The sequence below is a fragment of the Taeniopygia guttata genome, chromosome 1A (genome assembly GCF_048771995.1).
Source record: "Taeniopygia guttata chromosome 1A, bTaeGut7.mat, whole genome shotgun sequence".
Classification (NCBI taxonomy): domain Eukaryota; kingdom Metazoa; phylum Chordata; class Aves; order Passeriformes; family Estrildidae; genus Taeniopygia; species Taeniopygia guttata.
Window position 1 is genome coordinate 7,688,926 of NC_133025.1, and position 12,689 is coordinate 7,701,614.

The 12,689-nt window shown below is 39.0% G+C and overlaps 1 long non-coding RNA gene across 7 annotated transcripts in view; it reads left to right on the plus strand.

Moving 5' to 3' along the window:
• The window catches only part of LOC121471164 (uncharacterized), a 49,281-nt gene that overhangs the window by 17,725 nt on the left and 18,867 nt on the right, over positions 1 to 12,689 (plus strand). Inside the window, exons 2-4 of one of the 7 annotated variants that reach the window (XR_012052078.1) lie at positions 4,811 to 4,864; positions 7,349 to 7,810; positions 8,097 to 8,161. The exons of 1 other annotated variant lie outside the window; for it this stretch is intronic. This is a non-coding gene — a long non-coding RNA (uncharacterized lncRNA). Of the gene's footprint in view, positions 1 to 4,810; positions 4,865 to 5,180; positions 5,346 to 7,348; positions 8,162 to 12,689 lie in introns of those variants that run through there. 5 more of the 7 variants (XR_012052077.1, XR_012052083.1, XR_012052079.1 and 2 more) reach the window with 5 other exon arrangements.

A 12,689-nucleotide genomic window follows, 5' to 3' on the forward strand; every position in this document is an offset into this window, starting at 1 on the left:
CATGAAATCTGCTCAGAGATAAAGGAATGAGTGGAGAGAGGAAATAATATTCTTGGTGATTTCATAATTCATATTGGCCAAATTTCAACCTCCTCATGAATAGAAATGCTTAATATGTTTTAAACCCTGTCCTAATATATTATTCAGAGGCAAGTGTTGATGTCAGAATTTGATTTATGACCACAAAGAATGAAAAGACAGAACGATAGGTAGCCCCCAAGGCTATTTTGTCCAGGTGATACATACCCCAGTCTGACTTGTAGTGCTCCATATAATGAGATTCCCTATCCTTTGAATGTCAGGCTGGAACAAAAGTCCAGCAGAGACGTTCTGTTTATCTTCCAGTCATTTGCTGGCCTGCAAGGGGGACACCTGCAAACTCAGCTGCTTCACTCTATAACCAGGAGATGAAAAATAGAGAGATGTGTGTTAAACTCTGTTTAACACCTTGCTGCCAGAGGGGCTGGTTGCTCAGATATGTTGTCCCTGTCCCTCTGCTGGCAGATTAGGGACAGGGACAAGGAAGCTGGGAGGTGGAAACCTACCAAACAGTATTTCTGATTCCAAGCTTCTGAAAGCTAGGAAAGCTCATGTGAATGTTGCCAAGTTTTCTGAATAGATTCTTTAAGACTTTCTGACTCAGGAAAGCGATCAGTGAGGATTTTAATTGTAGCAAGAATTTATTTTTCCTTTTTGTCCATGACACTGTCATAACACTTGATAGTCCTGTGAGTAAGATATGACATCGGTAACACAATCTTTCTTCTGTCATGGACCTGGTCTAGGTCTAGATATTCATAAAGGTTTAGACCTCTAAGTGTATGATCCACCAAAATTTTCGAGTCTACTAGCTTGAAGTACTTTTACATCCTTGAATTTATTCAGGCCTGTGTACTTTAGGTGCCCATATATATGCACAATTGGACATCTCACAAGGTGTCTCTTTATTGGCCTGCTTTGCCCTTATTTTCTCAGTATAACAGCTGTTTTTAGCTGATCTTAGTCTTTAGAAAATGAGCAGGATAGAAATTATCTTTCTCTTTTTATACACATATGCAGGCAGCACAGCATGAGCAGGCAATAGGGCTTCTGTCGTTAACAGTGAACACAGTTCTTACACTTAATTGGATGATCATAAGAGTTGAAAGCAAGATTCTCTCCAATCAATACAATTTCTAAGCAAGTGTTTTCTACTGCATTTTCAGATTTCATGAATTGGAAATGAAGCGACCCTTCTCCTTTGGGGATCTGTGATCTCAGTGAATACGAAACAAAAGCACACTAAACACTTAACTTTTAAAATCATTTATGGAGTAAGGCTTTGTTTTCACTCTCTGGCCACATCTGATGGCAAATTGCATTTTTATTAATTTATGTTCTTTAATACTGTGGGCAGGAAGACAAATAAATGTCTCAGTATATAAACACTTCCCTGGAAATGAACAGATGAACAGATTTCAAACCCAGTTTCCCTCATGTTCGTCTAATTAGCTCTCTTATATGAGAGGCTGTGGTATTTCGACAAGTAAAAGATGCTGATTTTCACGAGAAAGTTTCAGCTAACTCTTAAATAAATCTGTTATCTTGTTTTGGAGACATATGTAACAAACTTTATATTCACCCAAATTCCTTTAATTCCTCAATTTATTTAAACCATAAATCATTTAGGTTGTAAAAGACCTCAGATGATTAAGTCTCAAGTAGCTGGACCCGTGTGACTCATGCAAAGTAACACATGAAGACAGAATTAAAGTCTGGATTTTGGAATCCTAGTACAGTGTTTTCAATATCAGGAGTCTTGGCTTCTCTTTAAACCAACACCTGGGTTTTTCTGCAAGCCTCTAACACCTCCCAGACCAGCAAAAGTGTAGCAAATACTGCCTGTGCACTAAACTGAAGTGACAGAGAACACAATCAAAACAGCACATTGTCAAAGAAACATTTGAACATTTTGCAATATTTTAAGAGAGCAAATAAACCTGTTTTCCTACAGCTGAAATGATTACTCACCCCACCACAAGTTTTGATGTCTGTTTTAGTGATAATCTCTGCTGCTTTGAAATACACAAAATAATGAACAGCTGCTCTGGCTGATGAAATGCAGAAGCAAAGTTGAGGTACTAATCTCTCACAAAAAAAAGTTTATTGCATCTGGAATAAAAAAGCAATAAGGTATTATTGTTGATGCAGAACAAACCATAATAGAGATAAGAACAAAGTAAATGCATTCATCCCCCTCCTTCCTGAAATCTGATGCTACCTTTGTAACACATTTGGATGGTGTGCACATCCACGTGGTTCTTGGGGTTGAACTGCTTCACTTTCCAGTGCTGTGTTTTGATGCAGTGCCTTTACCTGTCCTGGTTTCATCTGGGGAACAGTTAATCTTTTTCTTAGTAGCTGGTCCAGTGCAGTGTTTTGGGTGTAGAGTGAAAATGATGTTGATAACACACTGATGTTTTAGCTGTTGCTCAATTGTGCTAAATCGAGGGCTTTATGTTTTTCCATGCTCTACCGGTGACCAGATGTATAAGAAACAGGGGAGGAGCATGGCCAGGGCAGACAACTGGAACTGGAACTGGCCAGAGGGATGTTCCATGCCATACCACACCATGCTCAGTCTAGAAACTGGGGGAGTTGGCCAGGGAATGACAATTGCTGCTCGTGGGTGGGCTGAGCATTGATTGGATCATGATAAGTAATTCTATCATTGGTCCATTGTTCTCCTCTCCATTAAAATGTCATTATCTTTATTATAACTGCTAGATTAGACTTCATTTCAATTTTTAAATAATTTTTATCTCAACTCATGAATTTTACCTTTTTAAAAAATTTTCCTCCCCATCCCACTGGGGAGCCAGTGGACAGCAGGGTGAGTGGCTGCATGGTACTTTGTTGTAGCTAGGGTTAAACCACAACTCTGGACTCAAATTACCTATTGGCTATGTTTTTGAAGTACAAGTGAACTATGTCTGTTTTTCTTTTTATACCCATTAATTATTGTTATTCTACCCAAAGCTTGCATACTGTTAAGCAGAGGACTGTGCAAATAATTTACAAGGGAATTACTTGAAGAAGAAAGAAAAAGAAGCAAAGGCCTGTGAAATTAACCTGGCTGATCTAAGCCATTCCTCCTAAGGATTCCCTTTTCAAACCTTCACCATCTTGGTGGCCCTCCTTTGGATATTCTCTAATAGCTCAGTGTATTTTTTATATTGTGGTGGCCAAAACTGCACATTGGCCTTGAGGTGAGGCCACCTCAGTGCAGAGCAGAGCGGGACAATCCCCTCCCTTGCCCTGCTGACTCCCCAGTCTGTCCATACAACCAGAGTTTCTCTGTCCCAGGTGCAGAATACAGCTCTAATCCCTGTTAAACTTCATGTGTTTTTAAAGGGACTGACACCCCTTATGGAACAGATTGCTGCCCAGAGGGCAGAGGTTACACAAACACAAGTGCTGAAGTGAACACTCTGACTAGTAAAGCTCTGCAGATATTTCCTTGCTCAAATGCAAGGCCCAGATGGGTTTGGATTCCTGCTCATCTACAAGGGATTCTCACAGTTTTCAGCTGGCATAGGTACACTAGTTTCTTCCTGCCCTCACAGTTTGCTGGGAGAGGTGGAGGTATAACATGGGCACAGTGCAGATCCTTGCCATCCTTTTAGCTGGTTTAAGAGTCTGTTGGTGTTTAAGAGACTTGGTTAGTTCATGCTGAGCAATCAATTCAGGCAGAGGGCTGTGACTCCTCCCTTTTCCTGCACTGAGCAGGAACTGGGTACAGGAAAAAAATCTGTCTTGTGGTTACCAAGCCAGGGCAGTGGAAGAGAATTGCAAATGATGACTACTTTATTTGAGAATTTGATTTATAATCCTTTTTGTTACATTGTTTTAAAGAAGATAGTTCACATATAGTTCACGTATAAATCTTTATAAAGTCATGAATGTCCTATAAATCATCTGTGTACATTATGAGTCCTGCAGAGAAACAGATACTTTAAGACTAACGTCAAAGTTCCATTTAGAAAGCTCTATGTGCATATTTTATACCCTTATACCTACTGATTTATTTGAAAACAATTGAAATAATGTAAGAAAGAGAAAAAAATAACACCAATGCTTTTTAGAATAAGCATTGACAATAAAAATATCAAGAAAACATTGTTAAACTTGATATTTTATCCAGGATTTTAAACCCATCAGGATTTAACATTTATTAGGGATTAATGGAAGGATAAGGTGAAACATGATGGTGATTCAGCCAGAAGCAGGGCAGTTGTCAGAGGATGCTCTCTGTGCATGGGTGTAACACATCATTTCCTAGAATCAATCAAAAGTGAAGGCCATGAAAAAACCAATCCCAAATAGCATGGTCTTAACAGCAACAGGGCTGGGACAGAACCACAGGTTGTGCAAAATTGCAAAGCTCAGTAATTTGCTGAGTGACAAAAACAGGGAGTCTACCTATTTGCAGTTTATTTTTTAAATATGTATTTGCAAATGACAGAAGTGCTAAGTTCAGCGTGCCTGATTTTCTTCTCACTTATGTCAGTGCCAATCAGGGATATCTTCACTGAATTTACTTAACACACTTCTTTCTGCCCTCTGGCTTCCCTTTAGCTAGTCCTAATTAGAACTGTGCAAAGAGTTGGCTGGGCAACTCATTCTCTAAAAAAAATAAGATTAAAGAAATATTAAGAAATCTTAGACTGAATAAAGGAACTGAGATGCCATTTTGTGCCAAAGAGGTTTTATCTTGGCTTGCAACTGAGCACATGTTTATCTAAGTAACAAATACTCAAATTACTTTCAGGTTTGAGTGGTGTAAGAAGAGATTCAGAGAGGTCCTGTCTGTGCTCCAAGTCAGGTAAGAAGAACTTTGCATGTGGACCTCCAATACCAGACAATGCATACACCTCCAGCATCTGAGGTGCATGCAAAAACTGGGAAAACCTGCTTTGGTTTTCTTAATAGCACCTATTTCTTTACATGTTGTCTCCCAGAAAATAATGTGTTATTGGGGAAACGTCAGAACAAAATATTTCAGTGTTTTAAAAAGATTTTTGTTTCTGTTTGTTTGAGTTTTTGCCATACATAAATGTTGTAACAGTGATGGTTTGGTTCATTGAAAACCTCTTTCACGTAGGATAAATAAGTAATTTGCTAGGGTTGTGGTTTTTTTTTTTTTTTTTCCCTTTTTTCCCCCCCTTGAGTAATAGAAATTTGCATCTGTGTAAAGCAGAAAAAAAAGTCAGAGCAATGAGATTATGCTGACAAGTGCCTGATACAAACAGGAGGAGAATGGGAACTGACTGACTGATGGAACCAGACAGTAGCTCTCAGCTCAAGTAAGTAAAGGTCTATTATTCCTGGGCTGCTGCATCAGCAAACCAATTAAATTAAGGAATTCTACAGACTTCCCACATAGTTAAAAGGAACTAAACCAGATTGAATGTAGAGCATTACACACCAGGGGAGGAGAATAAGAAGGGTGGGGTTAGAAAATGAAAATCCTAGCGTACAAAACAAAGAGAAATAAAATGCTCAGCCAAGGAAATTATTATTATGATAGTGAAAAAGAAATGCTATTATTGCTTGGAGGTTTTCAATTCTATTTTATGAACCCTGGTTTGTATTTATGACCTTCTGAGATCTCTGCTAAGATAACTGTGCTCAATTCTCCATGTATCATGAAGTGTTTTCTTAGACCATTTGTGCCTATATGGGTTGAATCTGTTTTTGGTTGTAAGGGTGGGGATACAGAAATATCTGGCTGTTCCATAAATAAATACTGTACACCCTGTTTAGGAGGACTGACCAATATCAGCTTTTCTCTTTGAGCTGTGAAGCTGCAAGTGTCTGCCTTCAAGCTGCATGACTCCTTCTGGGACTTCTCTGAATCCAAGTAATCTCCTTGAGCAATGGATTCATTTGATGGTTAACAGTATTGCTGCCAAGAAGAGATTTGTCATATCTTTAGGCTAAGAGGAGGAATTCTGCAGTACTAGCTAACTCCTCTCCACAGGGAAAATCAGCATATTCTTCTGGATATGCTGCAGTCCTATGATCAATATATTTGTTCACATTTAATTCTATATGTGAAAACCAGCTTCTCGTTTTGAAAACAGCTGTAACCTATATATAGGATTTGTCTTCTTTCCAGCTTTACTCTTAAAAGAGTTCATGTGGAATTAATTGTAAATAGCTGGATTTGAAGGTGTCTTGGTTTTTTTTGGTGGGTGGTTTTTTTTTTGTTTTTTGTTTTTTTGTTTTTTTTTTTTTGAGGAAAGTTAGCATTTAAATCTTATTCTGCCTAGCTAGTCAATAATAACGTTCTTACCTTCTGAAATTTAGACAGATCTACAGCCTCAGCAAACTTTCACATTGCCATTTTTAAATACATATCATATATTTCACAGATCTTTTCAGCAAAATTTTAGACGTGCCAACGCGATTTAGAAGTCTAGAATATATTTAAATATGACTGAAGCGTTTGAAAAAACAAACCCCAAAGACTTCCAGTAAGATTTAGACTTCCTCAAGTTAATTTCTAAAATGTCACGTGTGCCTGGATGTAAAACTACCCAATGCTCTGATACATATGACAGAGATATTAATCTTAAGAGCCCATGTTCTTAAACTAGTGGATGATTCAAGACATTGATAACTCAACTTCCTGCTGCAAGAGCCTGTCTATATGTACAACAGCACATATATTTGTGCTGTTCAGTATTTGAAAAATCACTGAAACACTGACAGTGTTTCAGAAAGATCCCTGAATCTTGTGGCTGCCCATCACCTGGGGTAACAAACAGAGCACAGACGTCTAACCCAGCCCAGTGTAGCAGCAGTTCTCACATACCCACATATAGGGATAAGGAGCAAGAAAAGAGTGTTTCTGGTTTCCCAATAGCTTGATTGTATTCAGATGAGGTACAAAGGTCATTCAGGCTCAAATGTCCCCATTTGCTGAGAGAGAAGAATTTAGAGCTGTCATGTGTGAGGAATTTTCAGTGCTATCAGGAAAGGGATCTCTGAACTTCTCCTTCTGAGGGTTGTTCGCTGCAAATGGGACCACTAAGAGATGACTGAGATGGAAATAAAAAGCTGGGAGAAGCCTTTAACTCAGGTAGCTAAAGCAGATCTCAACAGAACCCTTATCCCAAAGCTTGCCTTGGGGATGGGAATCAATGTCTTTTCACAAAGAAATTGAGTTTGTTTTGAGATGTCTCTCCTATCTATGGTTTCCAGGCTGCTGGGTTAAAGCCCACCTCCAGTGAGTGCTCAGCCAGGGAAATTCTCCTTCAGAGAATTTTTTGTTCTTTCACTTCTTTTGTTCTTTCTTGTTTAGGACTTAGCTTGATGCAGGTTGGGACTAAGCCTGCAAGCTGTCTGCTGGATTTTTTTGTCAGTTCCACAGCTGCAGTAAGAGCTGTAAAATGATCAAACATATCAAATTTTTTGCAGTGTCCGCAAGGACTGCTGAAGCTCACAGCTCTTGGAAAGGCTTTCAACGACCCTGGAAGCCCTGAAGATCCTTGAATGGAACTAGGCTTTTAGACTGAACTGCAGAAAACCTCAGTTGCTGCAAAGCCACTGAAACCTGAAAGTGCCTTTTTTGCTGACTGTTCCAGACTCTCAGATCCTGGGAGCCTGTCTCATGGCTTCAAGCCACAACAAAGCAGCATAATCCACCTGGATGTTTTAACAAAGCTGGCTGTTTAGAAGTCACAAGGCCTAGGAAGACTGTCATATTCAGCTCTAGAGGTTTCCTCCTTACAACAGGATGTTTGGGCAAAATTTCTGCAGCTCAGTGAGTATGAAAAACCTATTTAAACACCAGGCCCAACATTTTATGGTAAAACTGGACTGCAGCTAAATAAGTTGCAGACACATTTATAATGCTGCCTGATGTCTTTAATTGTGAAACATTGCATGTTTTCAAAACACTTATTCCAATAGAAAAGAGAAGAGTTGGAATATATACAATGTGGGATGAAAAGACTGTAAATACTAAGCTGACCTATCCCCTTTTACTTACCTTTGTAATTTATGCTTAGTGCTAATTAGTTCAAAAATTCCCATATTTTTACCTGCAGGATGTTTTGGAATTCCCTTTTCCTGTAGATATTTGAAATGGATGACTACTCAAATTACACAGCATGTAAGTCTCTGAACTGGTCTGAATTAATGGGAATGTGGGCAGAACTCTGCACTTATGTTTTTGCTCAAAGTTAATTTGCACAGCTTTTATCTTCCTGAGATCTTTGCCGAATTTAGGTTTTAGGATCACAGCTAATCCTGGAAATAATTTCCAGGTACAGTGAAGATGACAAAATCATTAGGAGTAGTCAGCAAGGCATCACCAAGTGGAAGTCGTGCTTGCCCAACATCTGTGGTGAAGTGGCCGACCTCTTGGATGAGAGGGAGGCAGAGGGTATTGCCTGAACTTCAGTGAGACCTGCGGTGATGCCTCCCATTAGACCCTCACAGAGAAGATTTTGATGTACAGACTGGGGGAGTGGACAGTGAGTTAAAAACTGGCTGAATTTCTGGGTCTAGGGAGTGGTGATTTACAAATCTAGTTGGAGACAGCGGCTAGCAGAGTTCCTCAGTGACCAGTACTGGGTCCAGTCCTGTTAAACCTCTGGGTGATGGGGCAGAGTGTAGCCTCAGCTGGTTTGCTGGTGATACCAAACTGGGAGGAGTGGCTGTTACACCAAGGGTCATGCTGCCATCCAGAGTGACCTCAGCAGGTTGGAGAAATGGGTCAACAGGAATGTCATGAGGTTCAACAAAGGGAATTGTGAAGTCTCAGACACCTGGGGGGGATCACCCCCATGCACCAGTGGATGATGGTGGCCTCCTCAGGTGAAAGAAGCTTGCCAGAAAAGGACCTGGAAGTCCTGGTGGACACCAGGTTCAACACGAATCTCTCAGTATCTAAGTAAACATCTGTACAGATTCCATTTAGATATCTCTTATAAAGCCCACATTTTTTTATAAAGTAGGTGTAAGTTGACCTAAAGGCCATCATTCAGTCCCCAAACCTAGTTAATACTGTACTGCATCTTGGGTTTCATATCCAGTTCTTCTGAATTACTGTTAAGTCCTCCTATAAGTTTTTAGAAGAAAGGACCTTTTCTTAATAAAAAAATACTGATCTGAAAATGTTTCATAATATTTTTAGGGTAGAATAGCTTCACCTGGGCATGTTCCAAGGAAACTTTTCTTGGACGAGTTTCACTTTTTAAAGTGAAGAATCGCAGTGCAAATCTGTTTCATCATCTCAAATTTAAAGACCATTTACATAAAGATAATCAGGGAAAGGACAGAGTGATCAGGATTGCAAGTGTCTGAAAATAAAGATAAGGCCAGATCTAGATCTACTGGTGTGAGCTTTCTGTGTGGTGCATCTCAGACGACGGAAAGCAGCTGTAAAGTGGTACAGCCAGCATTTGTGATTCACTGCGTCAGTGGAGCAATGCCAACGAGTTCTGGTGTGTCAACAAATCCAGGGCAAAGTGGCAGCTGCATCCTCTTAGACAGATAAAGCTTCTTCTGCTGCAAGTAGTGTGAAGGAAACATTTGCATGTACATAGAAGGGCGTTTGTTTGCATGTGTACATGCATGGGTGTTTACACGTACACACGCACAATTCCGGGAGTGTGGTGGGCCTGGTAACACCATCTGGTGTTAAATTTACCCATCATCTCTGCTGATAAGAGCAGTTGCCTACAGTCTTGCTAAATGTTAGTCAGAAAGCTGAAGTCCTCCACATCATCAATAACCCTTTTTGGACTCAGGCGGAATAAAGGAGGAAAATTACAAACAAAACAAAACAAAATCCAGATGCACATATTAGGTAAAAAATTCTGGTGTGTCTGGGCATGTGGAGGATAGACTGGAACAAATTGTCTCTAAGTGGATGCTGGGACTGGGAGGTTGTGTAAAATGAACAAAGTACCACGAAGGGATGGAGATTCAGGGAGTGGGACAGTTTGGAAAATTGTTGCAAGTACATTTGTTGGTGTACATGGGGGGTAGCATGAGAATCCGGACTATATATTAATAGGATGGTTTAGGGCTGCAGATAAAATGGAATAAGATCTAACATAAAGGCAAAAAAAAAAAAGATCTTAGGGCAGTAGGGAAAAAGACAGTCATAACAGGGGTTCAGGCAAAAAGATTGGCCCAAAAGACCAGGAAGGAGAAGGAAGTGTGGGGGTAGGTCAGTAGTGGATGGGCCTATGGTGCAATAACAGCCTTCAGCTGGGTTCAGATATGTGAGAATGTACAAAAAGAGAGAAGTCTCAAGGAAGAGTAAAGACAAAACTGACTGGCCAAAGAGATAGGAAGTGTTGGGTCATATTTGTTTGCTGTGTGGGAAATGATGGAAGGGACACTGAAGCACAAATTATCCTTGCTGGGACTGAAGTAAGCTCAGGAGAGAGTGCTACTGCTAATTTCAGTTGCTAGGCTCAGAATAATTTCTCTTAATCATACATGAACTGTTGTTTTTTTCTCCAAGATTTGCTCATCTCCTTGTAGATTTTCTTATATACACTGAGAAGAAGAGACCAAATTTCAAAACCCTCCACAAAAGATTCTAGAACTATCCAATCTTTCTAAAAAAATATGTTCTTCATGTTCTTCATTCCCCACCCAATATTGAACAACAGTATTCTCAGTACAGGCTTAGCTGTTTTGATTTAAACAAATTAGTTCTGACTCTGCCTGGATAGCCCTAGCAGGGAAAACCCTTAATCAAGATGTTTAGCTAAGTTATGAGACACTAATAAAAGATCCTGAAAGAGGGAGTATCAAGCATCACTAATTACAGGAAATGCTGGAATATTTATAGACACATACAGAGATATTTGTAAAACAACCTCTAGGCTTTAAACTTTCCTTGCCTAATCTCAGTGGAGAGACCCTTTCAAGTGATAACCTAAATATTTTGGTTCAGGATGTTTATAAGCAGCCCATGGATTTCCTTGAAAAAATTGAATGGATTCTGGCACATGTTTAGGGTTGTGGCTGGCTGTACATTTTATTCATTAGGGAGTATATTTTGCTATGAATACTTTCCTTATTTGTTTGGAAAAAACTTCATTTTGACTTTGATTTTTTGAAAGATAAAGCTGAAGTAATCATTTACAGTCATATTTTATTATCTGCTGGAGCTTCAATTAGTGCCTAATCCAATGATTGCTGAAAGCATTTTTGATTCAGAAACAATTTATTTACTCATATTACCAACAATGTGGCACTTTGGGGAGTTCTTTACAGCAGAACTCAGAGAAGTCACACTAGAAGAAAATTTAGCTTGATTTAGGTTTTTGAGCATTAGAATCCTTCATACTGACCTAACAATTATCCAGGGTATTTCAAAACATATTCAAAATAGCTGTAATTTCACATTCAGCCCTAAAAGCTGCATTTAGGTTTGGTGTATGGTATGGAAATACAAATCACCAACTATGGAAAGCCAGTGAATTGTGGTGATAACCAGGTACTTAATGAAACAGTTGTTTACAAGCAGAACTCTTATTCACAGAAATTAAGTTCATTTTTCCAATTATATAAGAGCTGGAAACCTGTTGTTTTAAACATTAAATCTTATTATAGATTACAGTGGATTACACTCAATTTGCCCTCTGGTAGGAAAGGACTGCTGTTACTCACAAACATCTAAGCCATGATTATGATGCCCATAGATCTGTAAACTCCTGTTCAAACCCAGGCAGCAGGAAAGGGGCTGTGTTCATTCATTTGGCTGCAGGTAAGGGCTATTCCCTGCTCTTTTTTGCACACCAGCCTGTGCCCTAGGAACAAAAAGTGCAGCTGGAAACACCTTCAGGCAAATACTCCAGACTTTGACATTTACTGAGGTCTTGAAATGACCTCTTAGGGCATGAAACCTAAGGATAGGAAAAAATATCCAATATTAAAATGCTGCCTTCTTGGACAGTCTTAACCACTCCACTGAACTTTGTGACAATGTCCCTTTGCACCATCTGAAATCTTGGACCATGGTCTTTTAGGGTAGGCATAAGTTTCTCTAAATTGTTTGCTAAGAGGAAGCACAGCACTAGATTTAGGTCTATATCTATATCTATATCTATATCTATATCTATATCTATATCTATATCTATATATACCACAGCCAGGTATTTATCATGACACTCTACTTCAACTGTGTCCTGCTGCTGCTAGGCCTCATCTGAATGCTTCTTTTTACCTAAGATAAATAAATTGGTGTCATCTTGGAGATTTAGTTGCAACTGCAGTTTATAGGTAAAAAAATAATACCTTGCAAGCAAATTTCTTAAAGCAAGCAAAACCCCTAAACCCTCATAACACTCTCAAATTATAAACCTCAGGAGAAATTAATTAGAAATATTAACAATTAGCAGTAGTGAAAATGCTGCATCTTGAAAATATTAGAGGTCCTCTACTATTCTTTAAGTCAAGCAGATATAGGAAAAAAGCAGGCATTGGTGTTTCTTTTACTGCTTACATGAGCCATAAAATAAAATGTTTGGAAAATACCCATATTAAATGACAAATGAAGTAATTTAGAGCACAAATAATACTTTATTTATCAGAAGTGAAATAATATAAATCAACCCTTACAACTTCTGTATCAATCTGCTCTTTGGAGTAAATAGAAAAATAAAATATTTCCT